This window comes from Lampris incognitus, chromosome 14 (genome assembly GCF_029633865.1).
Source record: "Lampris incognitus isolate fLamInc1 chromosome 14, fLamInc1.hap2, whole genome shotgun sequence".
NCBI lineage: Eukaryota > Metazoa > Chordata > Actinopteri > Lampriformes > Lampridae > Lampris > Lampris incognitus.
The window spans coordinates 30,550,733-30,573,387 of NC_079224.1; positions in this window are offsets into that span (position 1 = coordinate 30,550,733).

The window sequence follows — 22,655 nt, forward strand, 5'->3', positions numbered from 1 at the left end:
GAGGCCGTCCCGCTTTCGTCCACGACAGTGCCTGAGGTTGCCCGAGCGTTCATCGGGACCTGGGTCGCCCGCTTTGGCACCCCATCTGACCTCTCCTCGGACAAAGGGCCGCAATTCGCGTCAGCGCTCTGGGAGGAGATCGCCGCGGGTTTAGGGGTGAGGCTCCATCGCACCACAGCGTATCACCCCCAAGCTAATGGATTGGTCGAGAGGTTCCATCGCTTGATGAAGGCTGCATTGCGGGTTACCCTCAAGGACGACCGCTGGGTCGACAAACTGCCTTGGGTCATGCTTGGGCTCAGGACGGCCCCCAAGGAGGACCTCCAGTCCTCATCCGCCGAACTGGTCTACGGACAGCCACTTCGAGTCCCGGGGGATTTCCTTCCCACCGCCACAGCTCCCTGGTCCGCCAGCTGCCAAAGGACTGCGCTGCAGGAGGAAGCCAGGGCTTTTGCACCGGTCCCCACTTCTCAGCATGGCGGCTCTCAGGCCTATGTCCCCACGGAGCTGCGGTCGGCGGAGTATGTTTTCATCCGTCACGACGCGTACCGCGGTCCCCTGCAGCCACCCTACGACGGCCCATTTCGGATACGGGACACTGGAGATAAGCCCTTTCTGGTGGAGGTTGGCAGCAGGTTGGAGCGGGTTTCTGTGGACCGCCTCAAACCTGCTCACCTGGGCTTAGACCGCCCTGTTGGTCTGGCCCTGCCCCCACGGCGGGGGCGCCCCCCGGCCCTGCCCCCCTCCCCCGGCGAGCCGCCCCCTGCTTCCCCAGCCCCTTCCTTTCCCCGGTCCAGCTGTGAGGACTCTGCTGCTTTGCCTCCGGTTAACCAGCCCCAGCTCCTGTTCAGCGGAGCCGTTGGGGCAGAGAGATCCGCCCCCCTCGCCACACGGACTTTTCGTATTAAGGCGAATTCTGGGGGGACGTGTGTAGTGGTTATAGGGATACATAATTCCCCTTATTGAGCTAGTAGGAACGTTTGTTTTCTCACTTCGTGTTTACAGTGACCCACTTCCGCTGCGCGGGTTTTTGTTGTTAGGTTGAAGGAATAAATGGTGCACGTTGTGTAGCTGAAAGAGAAAGTTGTCACGACTTCTGATTGAGCTCCTCTACAGAAGTTTGATTCCATTTCTCCTGAAGTTACCATGGATTTTATTAATTGCATCCATGACATAAGGTACCTTCATCAGTAACTGGGGGCCACTGTCTAACGTCGTCAATCCAACTACCCATGCTACTGTCACCGCAGTAATGGCGGCGTCGCTAGATGGCGGAACACACAAATTGGTCGGCGGATTAGTCTATAGTCAATCCTGAAGATTTTTGGTTCGGCCTGGAGTCGCCTTGTCACGAAATTGGGGAGACGTCTCCTTCGAGACTGCCGGCCGGAGAGATGCAGTTGGCGAACGCATGTAGTACGAGCGTGGGTGTTTGAACTAAAATAGGGATCGATTGGCCACTAAATTGGGAGAAAAAGGGAAAACTCAGAAATAAATTTTCAAAAAAAAAAAGATTTACTAGTAGATCAGACTACTACTACTAGATCCACAAAAATGCAGTCCATTTACCATATCAGACTACTATATATATATATATGTTTAATTTTATTATATCAGACTAGATCTACTACTAGATCAGACTACTACTAATAGATCAGACTACTAGTGTTATGCTCGCGCACCAGAACCCGACCCGTGTGGCGAAACCCAAGACAGACAGACACAGGATGACTTCAAAATCCAAAAAGGTGGTTTTATTGTGGGAGGGGAATGTATGGTGCGAAAAACGTTCTGTTAGTGGGATGTGTGAATAAACTATGTGTGGTGTCCCGTGGTTTGCGTGTATAACTATGTGTGAGTGTTTTTAGCCTATGTGTGGTGCGGTATGTAAATGACCAGGAGGTGTTGAAATAATGTGCGTGCACCTGGCAAGAAACTCCAGTCCGTGATCCAAGAGGGGTTGTCCGAGAAAGTCCGGGTCCGAGATCCGGGAAGTCGAGTCCGAAAGGAGGGATCCAGGTAGAGGGACAAGGGGGGGAGATCGCAGGAGAGGTCCGGGGAAAAACGTGAAGGTCGCCGGGGACGAGGGAGACGCGGGGAGCCGTGGAAGTCGCGGAGGGAGAGTCTTGGGAGGAAACAGAGACACGAAGATAAGACACTGGGGAATAAACAGAATGCAAGGAACGCTGGAGGGCTTGTCAGAGCTTTACCGTAGGATTCAGTACGTCGAAGCACGGAGTGGTGTTCTGGGAGACTTCTTGTAGAGGGCTGCCTGATTGCCACAGGTGTGCCTGATGGATGATGGCAAACACCTGGTGCAGTGCAGCGCTCGTCTCCTCAGAGCGTGAGCCGAGCGCTCGGATGTTTCAGGCACGTCCGAGCTGGGGGAGTGGCTTGAACGTGCCGGGGAGGCAGCTCGGGGCGGTGTAACCACAACAACTCGATCATTTATGTATGGCTTTATCTTAAATTCCCTATAACGACCAAGACCGTCATTTTGACGGTTTTGGATTTTCAAACTTTAATAACTTTTGGGGGGGAGATACAGACTTGCCGCCCCCTGAATGCTTCTAAATTGGATATATTTTCATTAAAATGAGTTTTAGATCAATTGCATAAAAAAAGTTATGATAAGATCTACCTAAAACGACCACGAGTCGTAATTTACGCATCATGGGGCACGTCATGTCCGGTTTGCCACTATTTATGACGTGTGTTGTTCGCGACGTTCATTGCTCTGTCCTAGAAACACACTAGCGTTCTCCAGTACAGAGTAATAGTCTGATAAGGACTATTTGAATATTTCTAACATGTCTGCGTACAGCCGCCATTTCAGACGCTCCATGAATTCCACCGAGGCGTTGCAGTATTTACAGGCGTTGGACAGAGGCGATTCCGATGCAGGCGAGCTGTCGGAGGTTGAGAGTGATGGCGACCATGCCTGGGTGGATGAAAACAGGTCGTCCTCATCCTCATCCGAGGATGAATGTGAGTTTCCGCCGAGGACAAAGAGGTCTGTGCTTTTACCGGAGACTACGGACACAAATGTCTTGCCCACGGCTGACGGAGCTGATCTTCCCGATCCGAGTGTGGAAAAGGGGAAAGACGGGACGGTGTAGAATGTCCTCCTGCCAACTGATCATCCCATGATGAGGTATGTACAATTTTTCTCCTTCCTTCCCATCATCATGTACTTCCTCTGCGTCACCCTTTTCTATGACATCCTCCATGAACTTGATGTACTGTTCCTTGTATCTTTCATCCTTTGACAGCTTCCTCTTCAGATGGCTGAGACGAACGATGGCAAGCTGTTTGTTGTCAGGTAGGTTGGGTCTCTCCTTAAAAGGTAAGGGCATTTCGTAGTGACCTTGACTGTTCTTCTGGATGCCGTTTTTGAGTTTGTCCAGGAACAAGATATCTTCCTGGGACACCGTCTTTTCATCCTCCTTGGCATCTTTGAAGTCGGACTCCAGAATGCGAATAGCATCTGCAGGGGTGACTGGCGGGAGCTCCTTCACAGCTACCCGGAAACACTGTCTCGCCACGCTTGGAGTGTCAAGGCACGGTGAAGAGCAACCCACGATGCTCCATCCAAGGTCGGTTCGGATTGCGTAAGGCTCTTCATTTCCTCCTGCTATTACGTCTCTTTGTGCCATTGCCCTCGCACAGCTGTATCCTATTAAAAGACCAATATCACAATCTTGCAGCGGTGGAATCTCGTCTATGACTGCGGAGAGATGATTCCATTGTCTGGCTGTTTCACTTGTAGGAATGTGGGCGCGGTTCACCGGTATACAGTCCTTAGCGTAGGCAGGAGGGAGGTCGATGTGGAGGGAAGATCTGTAACCGCGCACACGAAGCCCCGAGACTCGTTGGCTTTTCACGATGGTGTCACATCCTATCATTGTCGTTAACTTCAGTTTCACTGGACAGGACTCTGCCTTTAGAGCGCCGCTCACTTCCTGGTCGACGAATGTGGTATCACTCTGTGTATCCAGCAGGGCGTAGACAAGTTTTTTCTGTTCCTGAGTTGTTCTTGGACGACACCCATACGGGCACAATCATCGATGTGTTGGTAGACTGTCCAGTCGTGACGGCATGTGACATTGCAGTCGCGGCAGCTTCTGATTCATTAGCGTTGCTTGGGGGAGTGTTTTCCCGAGCTGCAGACGGTTCTCTTTTCACGTGGTTGTCATTGTGAAGACAGGTGGGGTGTTTGCCTTTGCAGGTGTTGCAGGTATGTCTATGTCGACAGTCCTTCGCGCTATGGCCGGGTTTGGTGCAGCCATAGCAGAGCTTGTTCTCTTTCACGAATTCTCTTCTCTCCTCCAGAGTCTTGGCGATGAACTTGGGACATGCATGTAGCCCGTGTTGACGGTCTTGGCAGAACGCACAGGGGGGTTTTTCCTTTCCGCTGGCTGGCTTTTGCTTGTTACTGTCCGTTTCAGTTTGCGTACTCAGAACACTCACCTTGTTCCTCTTAGGGTCCCTGTTATTCGGTTTTGCTGTGCTAGACTCGGAGTTGCGTAAGGCATAAGGTGAGGTGATCGGATTGCATGCGATCGCTGCCTCCTTTGCCATGAAGGTGGTGAAGTCCTTGAAGCTGGGGAATTCTTGATTCCTGTCCAAGCCTTCCTGTTCCATCGAGATGTTGCCCAGTCTGGCAGTTTGTGGACCAGCTTCATGTTCTCTTCACAGTCGTTCAATATTTCGAGGCTCTTCACATGAGACATTGCGTCTTGGCAGGCGTTCAAGAAGTCGGAAAAGTCTCTAAGTCCCTCTGCATCCCTTGGTTGGATTTTTGGCCACTTTGTGACCTGTCTCTGAAGGCTCTCTGTATGACGAAGGCATGTCCGTATCGGTGATTCAGTTTGCTCCATGCGTCCTTGTAAGACTCGCCGTCGTTTCTGTAGAAGGTCCCTTCCAGTGTCTCACGAGCTGGGCCGCCTACATATTTCCTCAAGTAGTAAAGCTTGTCTGCTGAGGAGATGGCCTTTGAGTCAATGAGTGACATGAATGAAGTTCTCCACTCAATGAACTGAATGGGGTCGCCATTAAATACCGATGGCTCTGGCACTGGAAGTCTATTCAGGGCTATACTATCTTGGAGGGCCCGGGCGAGGGACGACACGTTTACGTCAGGTGACAATGCCGTTATATTGAGGGTTTGGTTGCTGGTAGCTGGGGAGCCATGAAGATTTCTTTCAGGATCATTAGAGTGGACACTGCCGCCCTGTGATGTTCCCTGGTTATAGACTTGAAGTCTGGCCCGTGCAGCCCTTAAGTCCTTTTCTGCCTGTAGACGTTCAAGAGCGCGTTTTTCCACTTCAAGCTGCCACCTTTGTTGCTCCTCTAGCGTCCTTCGTTGCTCCTCTAGTGTCCTTTGTTGCTCCTCCAAACGTTGTATCTTCTCCCTTTGCTTATCTTCTTCAAGCAACCCTTCGAACTCCGCTTCCTTTGCTGCAAGCTCTGCTGCCACGTCCACACGTTTGACTGTTAAAGTGCTGCCTTCGTGGCTGTGGACTGACTTTGACACTCTTGAGACAGTGGATCCATAGATTGAGCGCGCATAGCCGCCCTTGAGTAGCTCCTTGAGACGTCGTTGTGCTTGTTCTGCATCAAAATCTAAATCGATGTCTACGATCCTCTCGTAGGCTATTTTCGTAATCTCTGTTGTAGCTGCCTCACATGCATCAACACGGCTTCTCATTTCGGCTGAGGGTGTGAAGTGACCTCGTATGTCATTATAGGTGTTCAACACAGCCTCTTTATCCTTCTCCAAAGTATCAAGCAGATGCCAGCTCAGTTTCCTTGAGATCTTTCTTTAGCCGCTCTCTTGACTCACGAGCTCGACTCTTCCATTTTTCGTACGCTGAGAGGAGCTTTCTCTCCTTCTTCCTCACCTCCTCTTGTTGCAGTTCAAGCATTTTAGGAATCGAGATCTTCACTCGAGTCGAGCGTTGGAGGCTATCCCCATTTTGTTCTTCAAGTTGACTTTGGAGGCTACTTAGTGTTTCTTCCTTAGTTTGAATTTCCTTCTCTAAGTGTCCTATCTCGGTAGTCTCTAGCGTTTCGTTGAGAGCCTCTTGTAGCTTACTAATTTTAAGCTGTAGTCTATTTATCTGATTCGCTAGCTCTGACTGTGGGGCAGGATTCTCTGTTTCGGTCATATTCAATTCTGCCATGATAAATGTGATGTAATGAATTGTTTGCCTTTACTATAGCCCATAGACTACCCGAAGAGAGGAGCAGAGAACCTGGTATAGCTACAGAATGCTTAGAGGACTAGAGCCTATTACTGTAGGCTGACTGTTATATTACTGACTGCAAGGTTATAATATCAATCTCTCCACTGAATTCAACATTCAGTTACCATTCAGACTGTATAAATCATGCATTAAACATTTTCCCCTTTTTTTTACAGTCAACAGGAAGGATCAGCAGTAAATGGACAGTAATAATAATAACAGTCAATAAACAGTCACTTGATTAGCTTGTTACTTTGTGTGAACTTATTTGTTATATAAAGTCCCATCAGCTTCACATTGAGAAACATCAAATTCAATAAATGTCCATTGTTGTTGTCTTTTTCTTCTTAAACCTTTTCTTCTCAAACCATATGTTTATCAATGTTCTCAGTGAAGATGAATTGTTCCTTATCAACCAATGAAATGTTCCATACCTTTAGAGTCTGACCGTCACACCAAACCTTCAAGCCAGCTGCCTGATGAGAGTAGAGTTCCTTTGTCTAGAAGACCCGTAAAATGGCGCCGACTTGCCCGATGAAATGGCGCCAAGACGCCCGATGAATTGTCCCTTGTAGACTAGTAGCAACTTAGCTCCGTGGCTCGTCCTCATAGACCTCCTCTGGCAGCGTGGTGGCGGGGTTGATGAAGAGGCTAGCTCTTACTGTAGCATTCCAGCCGGACTTTATTCAGACGATGCACTCCAATAACGACTGATGGGTCCATGGTGCGGTATCAGACCATTTATTGCAGCATTTACTAGTCACACCGTAGACACACCATAGAACCACCTTAAGAGCTGTTCGCCTTCCAGCTAGGTGCTAAATAAATGATGATCAATGAACTATAAGTTGTGAATTCGTTCTGTGCATAGCGAACATGACCATCATCTCCAACTTTCAGTTTAGTTCTGCCGTTTTCTCGCAGCAGCGCACAGCATCATGGGAGACCAGAGTTTTTCAAAATAAAGGTCACATAACAAAAGGAAGTGTAATTCGCTGTTAATATCAATCAGGACTGTACTTTAGGCACCAAATACAAATCAATAATAATAAAAAATATTATGACAAAATTATATGGGTAATTTACAAATATAGTTGTTCAAATGTTAATTTTGGTGTCAGTCGTTTCCTAACAGACATACTAACATATGCAATGCATTAATATCTCAATTGGGTATTCATCCTAACAGAATATAGAGTTCAATAACTGACGGACATGGTTGTTTAAGGTGGCCGTGAAATCCCGGTCGTTCTAGTGTTAAAGATATCTTGGGCATGCTCTGGAAAAAAACCTGAAATAAAAACATCTCCAACGTCCAACGACGCAGTTTGTAATGAGTATGACACTACTCAGTGTCGAGGATAAGCAGGCGAGGAGGGTACAGTCGTGTATTTGTTTTATCTGCATAGAATCACACCTCAGTGGAGCGTAGGTCTTGTGATAACTTCTTTTCCGATTGTTGATTTGAGAAAAATGAACCAGTGAAACTGGTTATCAAGGACAGAGCTGTCCTTCATAAACCAAACCCTGTCTGCGGATGTCAAAGAGACAGCAAGTCAGGAACAGTTTCATACCATTGAGATGCACCATATTTATTTAGGATCCATTTAACAATTCTATGAATGCAGGGTGTGATGTGTTCACAGTTTGACACTTTTTCTGAAAGCCAATGGAAAGCGTTATCTGATTTATTAAGGATGACTAACACGGAAACTGGGCACAAATTTTGTCTATGTAAACAGTTCCCGAAGAAACATTTTTACTTCCTTCACATTTGTGAAGATTTCAAACAATGTGTGGGGGTGTAAAGGAGTTCATCAACTAATCTATGAGATAAGAGTGAGAGGATCCTTTGCAAAACCAGCCTCAATGTACACTGTGCGTCGTATAATAAGAGTTAACATTCTGACAATACAAACACCTGTGCTTGCCATCTGTGTATTTCAAGTCTGGAACAGGATGGAGACATTTTGATCTTTATAAGCGTTATGCTTTTAGAGACATTCGTCCATCTCTACAGATGAGATGAATTTATAAATAGATATGAACTGATATATATATATATATATATATTTGTGCTGGGCAACGATTAATTCTTTAATCGCGATTAATCGCATATTTTCTGCGATTACTCGCATTGTTATGCGCAAAATTCAATAATGAATTTAATAGTATAGCGTATAGCAGTACTTTTATTTTAAAAGTGCTGCTATAGGAACAAAAGTGCAATAACATTTGATTTGCAAACACTAACAAATAAGGTGCTATATGAACCTGGGCCCAGAGGAGAATCAGTCCGCTGACTCGACTCTCACCTGGACCCAGCCCACGCCTCACCCACTTCCTCCCCCCAGTCTGCCACAACTGCATTTATCCATTCCTCCGACTTTACATTTTCTTGCTCCTCTTCACCAAGCCAGTTGCTAAGACACACAAGGTCATTTACATTTTCAGATGATAAAGAAACTCTCTTCTTCTGTACAATATGACCAGCAAGAGAAAACAACCTTTCACAGGGTACGGATGTTGCAGGTGTGGCCAAGTACTTCTGTGCAATGGAGGCCAGCCTGCTGTGTGAGCCTGCATGTTTGGACCACCACTCTAACGGACAGGCCTCTGTACTGATGGTGGGCTCCGCTCTGTATCGACGCACACAGTTCTCAACTGAGTCTTCCTCCTTTTCAGAATCAGACTCTGGTGAAGCAGCCAATAGGGCTAACTTTTTCTTTGGTGGCTCAGATGTTGTTGCTTCCACAGGTTTCTCTGCAACAACCCTCTGTTCCTTGAGTAAGTTCGTGACTGAGGCCCACACATCACCCCTCTCAGCTCTGGGTATACACTTGAGGTCCTTGAACCTCAGGTCCAATATGGTAGCAATCTTCAGATATGCAATGTTGGCATTTTCCTTGCGTGTCTCCATTTCTGTTCTGAATGTAGACTTGAATTTGACCACGTAGGCAGGGTCATCATCTGAGCTCTCCATCACCCGAGAGAGATGGCAAAAAGCAGGCAGAACCACAGAGCATGAAACATACTTTTCTCCTCCCAGAAGTTCAGTCACATACCTGCAAAAAAAAAAAAATCAAACCCATTTCAGTCAAAATGTATTGCATTCACTTACTAAAATGTCCTCTACATATTCATGCTATATTTACACACACACATACAGACACTATTTCTCTCCTTCTTTTGTCCATGTTCAATTTGTTGTTGTTCTAATTCTGCAGCACTTGTTGGACTGTGTTTAAAGTAGCCCACAACTTTTCTACATTTGGCCAGGATTTTGTCAAACGCACTGTTCTGCAGAGATACTGTGACAGAACGCTGGAGACTGTGCGGGACGCAAGGAACGTGTTCAAAAGGCAGATGTCTTGCAGCAGCGATCATGTTTCTTGCACTACCTGTGCTAAGTGTGCTGACTTTATTTGAAATGTTCCACTGCTGTGCAACATGAATAAAATGTCCCGGGCACGTTTCAGCAAAATGTCTGTCTTCTGTTTTCATTACAATCAGAGCATGTGAATGCAGCGCCCACTGTTCATCAATATAATGCACTGTAACTCCGAGGTAATTATGGCTACCCAGCGATGTCCAATAGTCTCCAGTGAGAGCAACAGTTGGTGCACGTTGCAACGCCGTCGCTTTTGTAGTCCTCTCCTTTTCGTACAACTCGTGTATTCTTCTCGTGATGGTGCGTCTTGAGGGAGGCTCATACGTGCCATCATTCGTTGCAATCCTAAGAATATTCCTCAGACCGACATCTTCCACAATACTAACCGGCCTGCGGTTTGTAGCTATCCACCTCGCATCTATACTTCTCCCAAACGTATCTAACGTAGTCTGCCGAAGCCTCCCTTTGGTGGGTGATTTGCTGGCATCAACGGTGTGTTTTGCATTTAGGTGATAATTCAGACTCGAAGTACTCCGGTGATAGGAAAATTCAACATTACAGTAGTTACAAATAACTTTCGTTCTATCAACTCCGCCGTCTGGAATTGATTTAAAATGAAAATGTCCATGTAATAGTTCGTTACCTTTCTCAATTTTTTTTCTCTCCACGCCAATTCTTTTCTGTTCCGGTTCATGTGAGCGCTGCAGCAGTCTTAGGCCCACCCCAATGCTCTCATTGGCCCACCCCAATCCAATACTGATCAACATCCCACCCCTCCTGTGACCCATGGTTTGTCTGTATGTGTATTCAGAGCCAGTGAGCAACAGACTTTCAAAATAATAATAATAATAAAACAAACTGCGTTAATCCGCGATAAAATAATTGTCGGCGTTAACGCGTTAACACGATAATAACGCGTTAACTTGCCCAGCCCTATATATATATATATACACTCACCGGCCACTTTATTAGGCACACCTGTCCAACTGCTCGTTAACGCAAATTTCTAATCAGCCAATCACATGGCAGCAACTCAATGCATTTAGGCATGTAGACATGGTCAAGACGATCTGCTGCAGTTCAAACCGAACATCAGAATGGGGAAGAAAGGTGATTTAAGTGACTTTGAACGTGGCATGGTGGTTGGTGCCAGGCGGGCTGGTCTGAGTATTTCAGAAACTGCTGATCTACTGGGATTTTCACGCACAACCATCTCTAGGGTTTACAGAGAATGGTCCGAAAAAGAGAAAATATCCAGTGAGCGGCAGTTCTGTGGGCGAAAATGCCTTGTTGATGCCAGAGGTCAGAGGAGAATGGCCAGACTGGTTCGAGCTGATAGAAAGGCAACAGTAACTCAAATAACCACTCATTACAACCGAGGTATGCAGAAGAGCATCTCTGAACGCACAACACGTCGAACCTTGAGGCAGATGGGCTACAGCAGCAGAAGACCACACCGGGTGCCACTCCTGTCAGCTAAGAACAGGAAACTGAGGCTACAATTCGCACAGGCTCACCAAAATTGGACAATAGAAGATTGGAAAAACGTTGCCTGGTCTGATGAGTCTCGATTTCTGCTGCGACATTCGGATGGTAGGGTCAGAATTTGGCGTCAACAACATGAAAGCATGGATCCATCCTGCCTTGTATCAACGGTTCAGGCTGGTGGTGGTGGTGTAATGGTGTGGGGGATATTTTCTTGGCACACTTTGGGCCCCTTAGTACCAATTGAGCATCGTGTCAACGCCACAGCCTACCTGAGTATTGTTGCTGACCATGTCCATCCCTTTATGACCACAGTGTTCCCATCTTCTGATGGCTGCTTCCAGCAGGATAACGCGCCATGTCATAAAGCTCGAATCATCTCAGACTGGTTTCTTGAACATGACAATGAGTTCACTGTACTCAAATGGCCTCCACAGTCACCAGATCTCAATCCAATAGAACACCTTTGGGATGTGGTGGACTGGGAGATTCGCATCATGGATGTGCAGCCGACAAATCTGCAGCAACTGATAGCGCACTGTGTGACCGGAAAAGCAGTTACACCTCTGGCTTCGTGGGAGACCGTTCGTTCCCTTTCTTCATCACTATTGGACTGAATCAGGACTGTTTTCTTCCTCGCCTTGGTCGAGAGACTGAACTGTCCGCCATCTGTGAGTAACCCAAACGTTATTGCTCATTGAGTGAAGATTTTTCATTGGTGGGACTGTGAGTTGTCAGACGCCACATCCAGCAAAAAACAGGCCTGCAACGGGGGGGGGGGTTATTTTATTTGTGTTCATTGCTGGCTTCTGTTTATTTAATTTGTGTGTGGGCCCACAAAGGTAAAAGGTAATAGTCAATAAGTATTAGTTGGTACTTGGCTGTCATTTCATTTTCCATTACCTGGTTAAAAGGCCTAAGGGCTTTTGTGTATATTTTTGTTTTGATTGGGGTAACTTACCTTGCACTCTAAAATAACTCCGAGTGACTTTTATTTCATTTTATTGTCATAAATAAATATACTGTTTTTGTTATATTAGCAACCTCCTTGTCAAGTTTGGTATTATTATTTAAGTAGGTTTAAGTCAAAGGACCCAGGGCAATTTAGCTCAAGTTAGTAGATATTAGGAAAGCAGTACAAGTGGAAGCTGTTATAGCTGCAAAGGGGGGACCAACTCCGTATTAATGCCTATGGATATAAAATGGGATGTCATAAAAGCTCCTGTAGGTGTAATGGTGAGGTGTCCCAATACTTTTCTACATAGTATGTATGTATATGTGTGCGTGTGTGTATATATATATATATATATATATATATATATATATATATATATATATATATATATATATATGAAGCCGGAAGAATTACATATGGGGCATTCAAATATAATGTTAGGGTCTTTATTCCAATCGTAAAAATATAGATAGATAAAAGGTAAGGGGTTCACAACATCCCACTTTAGCTCTGTGGGTGTGAGAGGTGTTTTTTGGAGGGAACAGCCGTTTCAATTCAATGCAGCTCGAAATACAAAAAAAAAACTTGTATAAATATAAATACGGCAGTGGCAGCTTCTATGGATGGACATAAACAGTATTATACACCACTCTTCGTATTCACAGCTGAAAATTCAATGAGGAAATATAAAAATAAAACAATCTCCATTACACTGTTGTATTAGCATTAGCCTATTGTCTTGAAGTCTACAACAGTGAAATCAGTTAGCTAACTCTTGTTCTTATGCACAAACATACATATGCAACTCAAAGTTATACAAACAAAACTCTTATCGTCCGATTCACATTTGTAAACGGTCTCAACAAACCTCAAAGGTTGAAAGCTCTTATGGCGGACACAAAACCCTCGTCATCATCTGGTCTGCAATTGTTCACCTTTTCTGCTCTGCATGGTCCAAAAAAAACGTGCCTACAACAAACATTGTTCACTTCCTGACAGCGTCAGCGATACGCGTCCCATTCTTAAAGCGACAGTAGCAAAAATGTCAATATTGTTAGGGCCTAGGCGAACGCGCGGACCCAAGGAGGCAGGAGACAGTGCTGTGGTGCTAAAACGGGTTTATTCGTCTTAGCCAAAAGGCCGGCAACAGAAAAAGGCAGGAGGCGGTGACTGAAGGCAGGCTGGCGCCTTCTCGGGATCTGGGCTGAAGCAACGAGGTCCTGGATCTGGAAATGGCAAGGGGGAGAGTTTGGTCAAGAAACAAACAAACGGCGAGAAGGTTTCTCGGGAAACTTCTTCTGGATAGGGTACGCAGGCACTACCGATGAGACGGAATTATGTGGCAAAGTGGTGAAGACTGAACCAGGCTTTTATGGAGGAGAGGTGGGTAATTGCACATGGGGATCAGGTGTACCTCGCTGCACTCAGCCCAGAAGTAGGTCAGCCACGCCTCAATCTCGCAGCCCATCCTGCAGGTACTCAGAGAGAGGAGGGGGAAAACACTCAGACCATAACCAGTACCCCCCCCAATGGACGCCTCCTGGTGTCCTACCAGGCTTGTCTGGGAATCTGTTATAAAAATCAGTCAAAAGGTCAGGATCCAGAATCAGGGAGCGTGAGATCCAAGAGCGCTCCTCGGGGCCGTACCCCTCCCAATCTACCAGATATTGGTAGCCGCAGCCCCGCCTGCGGACATCCAGGATGCAGTTGACAGTGAAGGCCGGGTGGCCATCGATGAGATGGGGGAGACGAAGGGGGTCGGCCGGGGGGTTCAGAGGACTGTCGGTAACCGGTTTCAAGAGGGAAACATGGAAGACGGGGTGTACCTTGAGTGGTGCGGGGAGCCTCAGTTTGATGGCACTGGGGTTCACGATGCGGTCCACGGTGTAAGGGCCAATGTGCTTAGGAGCCATCTTTCGAGACTCTGTCTGGAGGGGAGGTCCCGAGAGGCAAGCCAGACCTGTTGACCCACCTTGTACTCCGGGGCAGGGGTTCGGTGTCGGTCAGTGATCCGTTGGTTCCGGGCAGCGGTTCTGAGTAGAGCGGACCGGGATTCACGCCACACTTGATGAGCTCAGCGGAAGTGGGCCTGGACTGATGGGACTGTCTGTTTCCTGGCTGGGGAATAGTGGAGGTTGGAAGCCATTAGTGACCATGAATGGCGACATACCGGTTGCGGAGCTGATCAGGGAGTTGTGGGAATACTCCACCCATGGCAGGTGCATGGACCAGGAGGCTGGAAGACGTGATGCCACGCACCGCAGGGAGGACTCCAGGCTCTGATTGGCTCGCTCTGTCTGGCCGTTGGATTGTGGATGGTACCCCGACCTCAAGCTGGCAGTGATACCTAAGGTTAGGCAAAAAGATTTCCATACCTGGGAGGTGAACTGAGGGCCCCTGTCTGAGACGACGTCTTGGGGAATGCCATGCAAGCGGAAAACATGCTGTATGAGAAGGTCAGCAGTTTCTAAGGCTGATGGGAGTTTGGGCAAAGGGACAAAGTGTACAGACTTAGAAAAACGGTCAACTATTGTCAGGATAGTGGTATTCCCTTCTGACGGGGGCAGGCCAGTGACAAAGTCCACCGCTATGTGTGACCAGGGGTGATGGGGAACGGGTAAGGGTTGAAGGAGTCCAGCTGGTGCCCGGTGAGAAGGCGGCAATGAACTCCCGGGTGTCAGCTGCCATGGTCAGCCACCAAAAGTGCTGTTGAAGCAGGAAGATGGTCCGACGGACCCCGGGATGACAGGAAGACACTCTCCCGGCACGGCTTGTTCTTGCTGGGCCCCCTGGACACGTTCCTCCACTTCCCACCTGGCCGCTCCGACCACACAGGCTAACGGAAGGATTGTCTCATTGGGGGTTCCTTCTCCCTCTGGGGTGAACTGCCTGGAGAGGGCATCTGGTTTGACATTTCGTGAACCAGTCCGTTATGTGAGGGTAAAATTGAACCTGCCGAGGAAGAGGGCCCACCTGGCCTGGCTTGAGTTGAGTCGGCGAGCAGTTCGGAGGTAGGATAGGTTCTTATGGTACGTCCAGACGATGAATGGGTGAGCCGCTCCCTCTAGCCAGTGCTGCCATTCCTGGAGGGCCAGAAACACCGCTAGCAACTCTTGGTTACCCACATCGTAGTGTCCTTCTGCTGGAGTTAGGTGGTGGGAGAAGAACGCGCATGGGTGAATTTTGTTGTCTGCAGGGGAGCGCTGGGAGAGGACGGCCCCGACTCCTGAATCAGAGGCATCAACCTCAATGATAAATTGGAGGTCTGGATCTGGATGAGTTAATACCGGAGCACTTGTGAACCTGCTTCTCAGTTTGTTCAAAGCAGACTGGGCAGCAGGCGACCAAACAAAGGACTTTTTGACAGAGGTTAGCTGGGTAAGAGGGGCAGCAATGCTGCTATAGTTACGGATAAATCTCCTGTAAAAGTTTGCAAAGCCCAGGAATCTCTGGAGGTGCTAGCGAGTGGCTGGAACTGGCCATTGGCATATTGTGAGGCTGGCTGTGATCCTTGCTTTAGCGTTAGCATTCGTGTTGTGGCCTCTTTGTCTTTAACCGGGTGGTCAAAAACCTTCCTCATTTCCTGAGTGAAGGTGTTATAGTCTGAACAGATACTGGGTGAGTGAGTGGATACAGCTAGAGACCAAGCTGCAGCTTGGTCAGACAGGAGGTTCATAATAAATGCAGTTCTTGACTGATCGATTGAATAGGTGGCTGGTTGATGACTAAACACTAACGAACACTGGTGGAGAAACTGGGCACATGTCCCTGAATACCTCGCAGGAATGGGAATGTAGGGCTCCCGGGGTGTCGGGGTAGGTGCTGGTCCAGGTGTGGGTGGTGGTGGGGAATTGGTGGCTGCGGAGACGGTGGAGACTTGGCTGGCGACGGTATCCAATCTGCTGGTGAGCTGTGTCAAACTGGTGGTTAATCGCTGCAGATTGTCCATGATTTGTCGAAGGGTGGAATCATGCTGACCCGGGTCTCCAGGGCTCTTCTCTGATGTTCTGTCTCTGCTGGGTCCATTTTGGCCAGATAATTCTGTTAGGGCCTAGGCGAACGTGCCCTACAGGCTATTTTTCTCAAAGGCTTAGCAGAAGAGTTAAAGGATGAGCTGGCCTCTAGAGACGAACCCACTAGCCTAGAGGACTTGATAAGATTAGTCATCCAACTAGATAACAGGATAAGGGATAGGCATAGGGAAAGAGCCCTGGGACAGAGATCACCTTCCGTCACCTACACGCTACCCAACCCGTTTGAATTCCCCTCATCTGCCCACACCCCTTCACCTGGCCCTCTGGACTCATTTGCCAACCCTCCAAGTCCTCTGGCTGCAGACTACCACAGGCCTACTCCGATACATGTGGAGTCGCCAGCTGCTTCTTTTCACCTGGCAGTGAGGAGTTTCGCCAGGGGGACGTAGCACGTGGGAGGATCACGCTATTCCCCCCTGGTTCCCCCTCCCCCCTGAACAGGCGCCCCGACCGACCAGAGGAGGCGCTACTGTAGCGACCAGGACACATCCGGCATCCCAACCACAGGGACGCCCAACCAAGCTAGAGGTAACACAGGGATTCGAACCGGCGATCCCTGCGGTAGACAACGGAATCGACCGCCACGCAACCCGGACGCCCAATATGACAAATATTTGACCGAGATGATATATATATAATACTTTGTTAAAAGAAACACTCAATGGTAGGGAAAGTGCTCAACAAATGAGCAAAATAATCCATATATATACACCTATATACACACACACACACACACATATATATATATATATATATGGTAACGTGAATGGATAAGTAGACACGCTGGCCGCTGGCTGGCGGGTCTGGCCCTTTAGTCGAGCGGTTAGCGATGTCTCCTGCGGTGCGGGCGATACGGGTTCGCTTCCCGGCCGCGGCAGTTTCTGTGGTTACGTTGTCCCCCGAATTCGCTACAATATAACCCCCCCCTTTTCTCCCCAATTGTATCCGACCAATTACCCGACTCTTCTGAGCTGTCCCGGTTGCTTCTCCACCCCCTCTACTGAGCCGGGTTGGGCTGCAGACTACCACGTGCCTCCTCTGATACGTGTGGAGTCGCCAGCCCCTTCTTTTCACCTGACAGTGTGGCGTTTCGCCAGGGGGACGTAGCGCATGGGAGGATCACGCTATTACCCCCAGTCCCCCTCCACCCTGAGCAGGCGCCCCGACCAACCAGAGGAGGCGCTAGTGCAATGACCAGGACACATACACACATCTGGTTTCCAACCCGCAGTATCTGTAGGGACGCTCGACCAAACCGGAGGTAACACGGGGATTCGAACCGGCAATCCCCGTTTTGGTAGGCAATGGAACACACCGCCATGCTACCCGGACGCCCAAGATACGATATCTTTTTATGCGGGGCGGGGGGCAACTTGAATTCTTGTCGAGGTTCTTATTAAAATGCAGGTGAAATGCGAGGCTGGCCGATGAATACATACATTCTCACCAATGAAATGTATGGGCAAAGATTTATGCAAAATGCCAAGATTAGGCTGGAACCGTTTCAACATCTTTTAAATGATCTTCTCTAACTCTTAAAGATGCTGAGAAAATGTGTTTTTGTGGAAATTGCAGGAAAGTAGAGACGGACAATTTCTCTCGAACACGTGTGTCATTTATTCTTCCATACAAAATCACAACGCGAGCAACATGGCGCTGCTCCAACCATCCTCCTCCTCGCTCCGCCCTCTTCACCTGGAAACCCTTTCTTAAAGGGCCCGTGTCTACCAATTATGGTGAATTGTGCCCTTAAAGTCCGCTACGTTTTAACAAAAGAATATTCAGACCAACTGGTATTTTCATCCATCTCATAGACAACACACGTCCCTACACCTGCTTATATCCTTTTAAACTTTAAAAGCGCCAGGAAGGGAAATACCCAGAGTACTCCCATTCACGCCATGTTTGCGACAGGCATGGGCGCAAGTCCATACTGGGATGGCATCCAGCGCATTACCTGTGCCCCTGTCCATAGAGTTAGTGGTTGTGTCAGGAAGGGCATCCGACATAACATTTTGCCAAATCAGTATGCGGATTGAAAAGACCATACCGGAATGGTCGAGGCCCGGGTTGGCGGCGGCCGCCATCGGTACTGTGCCGTCACGTGGTACTGATGGCAACTGTAACATCCGCTGTGGCGAGCCCTGAGAAAAAGGGAGCACGCCAAAAGAGGAAGAAGAAGACTCCCATTCATGCCAAGGGGCAATTTTGGGAGCCCAGTTCAACTCACACACATGACTTTATACTCTGGGAGGAAGTTGGAGCAACCTGCAGAAACCAACATGAACAAAGGACAGAATAGGCATGTCCTACATAGAAAGGCCTGCATCTAATATCCAGTCCCTTTCGCAGTGGGGTGATGATGTTAACCACTAAGTCACTGCGGCACTTCCATGCACCTGTAAGCGCCTGTATACATGTACAGACAGAGTGATAGAAAGTTTCTAGCAAGACACATTTTGATGTATGTTCCTCCATATCTGTTGACCATTTGACTTGCCAGTGTTAATGTCATGGCATCAGGCACCACGGTGGTTAGCGCTGTCGCCTCACAGCAAGAAGGTCCTGGGTTTGAAAACCTTGGGGAGTCATCCCAGGTCTTTTCTGTGTGGAGTTTGCATGTTCTCCACGTGTCTGCGGTGGGTTTTCTCGAGGTACCCCGGTTCTGCCCATCATCAAAAGAAACAAGCATGTTAGGGTTTATACTCCTGTCTGTGCCTCTGACCAAGGCAATGGGAAAAGAACTGGAGTTGGTCCCCGGGCCCAGCATGAAGGCGGCAGCCCACTGTTCCTAGCTGCACAGATCACAGCTAGGATGGATTAATTTGCAGTAACTGAATTTCCCCAAGGAGATTAATAAAGGGACCCAACACCTCTCCTCCGGGCCATATCCCTCCCAGTCCACGAGATACTGCAGGCCGCGACCGCGGCGACGAGAGTCCAGGAGACGACGAACGGTGTAAGCCGGATGATCGTTGATCATACGAGGAGGTGGGGGCGGGGGCCCGAGGAACTAGAGGGCTGGTAGAGACAGGTTTGAGGCAGGACACATGGAAGGAAGGGTGAACCCGGAGAGTGCGGGGCAGCTTCAGACGGACCACAGAGGGGTTAATGACTTTGACAATGGGAAAGGGGCCAATATCCCTGGGGGTCAGTTTTTTAGCGTCCGATTTCAAGGGTAGGTCCTTGGTAGAGAGCCATACCTGGTCACCGGGGGAGTAGTCCAGAGCAGGGGTGCGATGACGATCCGCCAAGCGCTGGTAACGGCCGGAGGCCCTGAGCAGTGCAGCACGGGCTCGCCGCCAGGTCCGACAGCACCGACGGACATGGACCTGGACAGACGGAACCGGAATGTCTACCTCTTGAGAAGGAAAAAGGGGAGGCTGATAGCCGTAAAGGCATTGAAAAGGGGACAACCCAGTAGCAGACGATGGCAAGGTGTTATGGGCATATTCTACCCAGGGAAGTTGTGAGGACCAAGAGGATGGGTTGGCAGACACCAGACAGTGGAGAACAGTCTCCAATGCCTGGTTGGCCCTCGCGGCCTGGCCGTTGGTCTGAGGATGGAACCCCGATGACAGGCTGATGGTGGCACCGATGGCAGAGCAGAAAGCCTTCCAGACCGCAGAAGTGAACTGGGCGGGACACTATATCACGGGGAAGACCGTGGACCTGGAAAACCTCCCTGACCAGCAGATCCACAGTCTCTCGAGCCGAAGGCAGTTTAGACAAGGGCAAAAAATTAACAAATTTACTGAAGCGATCAACAACAGTCAGTACAACGGTGTTACCGTCGGAGGCGGGCAGACCAGAGACGAAATCCAAGGACAGATGCGACCAAGGACGGTGTGGAACAGGCAGGGGGCGCAGCAGACCGGCACTGGCCCGAGTGGAGGGCTTATTCTGGGCACAAACAGGACAGGCAGAAACAAAAGACCCAGTATCCTCCGTCATGGAAGGCCACCAGAACCGCCTACGGAGGAAGGCTAGGGTCCGGGTTACTCCAGAATGGCAGGTAAGTTTGGAAGAGTGAGCCCACTGCAACACACTAGATTTAACAGCATCTGGAACAAACAAGCGCCCAGGGGGACCGTTACCTGGGTCAGGCTGAGTCTGTTGTGCTGCCATGACCTCCCTTTCAATGTTCCAGGTGACAGCCGCAGCCGCAACCACACAGGTAGAGGGAACGATGGTGTCAGGTTGGAGCTTGGGCTCAGACTCCTCTCCATGCACACGAGACAGAGCATCGGGCTTGGCATTCCTGGAGCCAGGTCTGTACGTCAAAGAAAAATTAAAACGACCAAAAAAGAGCACCCACCTGGCTTGGCGCGCGGTGAGTCGCTTTGCTGACTGGATGTATTCCAGGTTCTTATGGTCAGTCCACACTATAAAAGGAAGCTCAGACCCCTCCAGAAAATGTCGCCATTCCTCCAGTGCCAATTTCACTGCCAGGAGCTCACGATTCCCCACATCATAGTTCCTTTCAGCTGGGGAGAGACGGCGAGACAGGAAGGCACAGGGGTGTGTCTTGACATCCTCACTGGAGCGCTGAGAAAGCACCGCCCCCACCCCAATCTCAGAGGCGTCCACTTCTACAACGAACTGCTTGGTTGGGTCTGGCTGGATGAGGATAGGAGCTGTGGTGAAGCGGTGCTTGAGGGCTTGGAAAGCTGCCTCTGCTACAGGGGTCCACAGGAACTGTCTGGAGGTGGAGGTAAGAGCGGTTAGTGGGGCCGCAACGCGGCTGTAATTGCGAATGAACCGTCTGTAGAAGTTGGTAAAACCGAGGAACCTCTGGAGCTGCTTACGGCTGGTCGGGCTTGGCCACTCAAGAACCGCTCTGACCTTGGCGGGGTCCATTCTCACCTGCCCATCGGCCACGATGTAGCCCAGGAAGGTGACTGAAGGGGCATGGAATTCGCACTTCTCTGCTTTTACGAAAAAGCGGTTCTCCAGAAGCCGTTGAAGGACTTGGCGGACGTGCATGACATGCTCTGACAGGTCTCTGGAAAAAAATCAGGATATCATCCAGGTAAACAAAAACGAAACGATCCAACATGTCACGTAGGACGTCATTGACCAGACTCTGGAAGACAGCTGGGGCATTAGTGAGACCAAACGGCATCACCAGATATTCAAAATGCCCCAGGAGGGTGTTGAAGGCAGTCTTCCATTAATCTCCGTCTCGAACCTGGACCAGGTGGTAAGCATTGCGGAGGTCTAGTTTAGTGAACACTGTGGCTCCCTGGAGAGAATCAAAAGCAGAAGTCATGAGGGGCAGAGGGTACTTATTCTTGACTGTGATGTTACTGAGGCCTCTATAGTCAATACACGGCCGGCGGGTCTTGTCCTTCTTGGCCACAAAAAAGAACCCCGCACCAAGGGGTGACGATGAAGGGCGAATAAGACCAGCAGCCAAGGAGTCCTTGATGTACCTCTCCATGGACTCCCGCTCAGGCTTGGAGAGGCTATATAGGCGGCTGCTGGGGAGGGGAGCGCCCGGCAGCAGGTCAATAGCGCAATCATAGGGGCGATGAGGAGACAGGGAGAGAGCTTGCTGCTTGTTGAACACGGCTTGGAGGTCATGGTACTCTGGAGGCACCAGTGACAGGTCAGAGGTCTCAGAGCTTGACACCTGACAGGGGACAGACTGAGGCAGAGCAGACTGGAGGCATATGGCATGACAGACGGGACTCCAACTTGAAAATCTGGCCGATGACCAATCAATATGGGGACTATGCTTAACCAGCCAGGGATGACCAAGTATAATGGGAACAACGGGAGAATTGATAACAAAAAAACTTAACTCCTCTTGATGGTTTCCCGACAACAGGAGGCGCACAGGCTCGGTCTTAGAGGTTATCCAGGCCAGGAGACGTCCATCCAGGGCATTACCTTCAAGAGGCTGGTCCAGACTAGCTGACCTAGCTGCTTCACAACACTTGCATCCAAAAAGATTTCATCAGCTCCAGAGTCAATTAAAGCCAAAAGTTTAGTGGACTGACCTTTAACACTGATGGTAGCTTGCAACTGGGTACGTGGACGAGGAGACAGAGGGCAGACAGTTGGGCTCACGAGGATCCTCCCCCTCCCTCGTGAGCCTGCTAGTTTGACGGAACGGTGAGGGCAGGAGGCGAGAAAGTGACCAGGCTGACCACAATACAAGCAGCTGTTTTCGGTGATGCGGCGTTGACGCTCCTCCGGGTTGAGCCGGAAGCGGCCGAGTTGCATCGGCTCCGAAGCTGGGGAAGAGTCACGCCTCGGGCTTTCTCGGAGGACGTCAGCCTCAGTCGAGCGAGCTCGGCCCCCAGAGTTTGGAGGTGTGGCCCGTGGAAAATTGTAGCGACCAGGAAAGCGGCGCATCCTCTCTCTCCTCCGCTCCCGGAGACGGTTGTCCACACGAATGGCCAGGGTAACCAATTCCTCCAGCCCTCCAGGCTCGGGGTAGGAAACCAATTCATCCTTTATGGATTCGCTTAGACCGTTGGAAAACCCGGCCTGGAGGGACTCGTTGTTCCATCCGGCGACGCTGCGGGAACCCT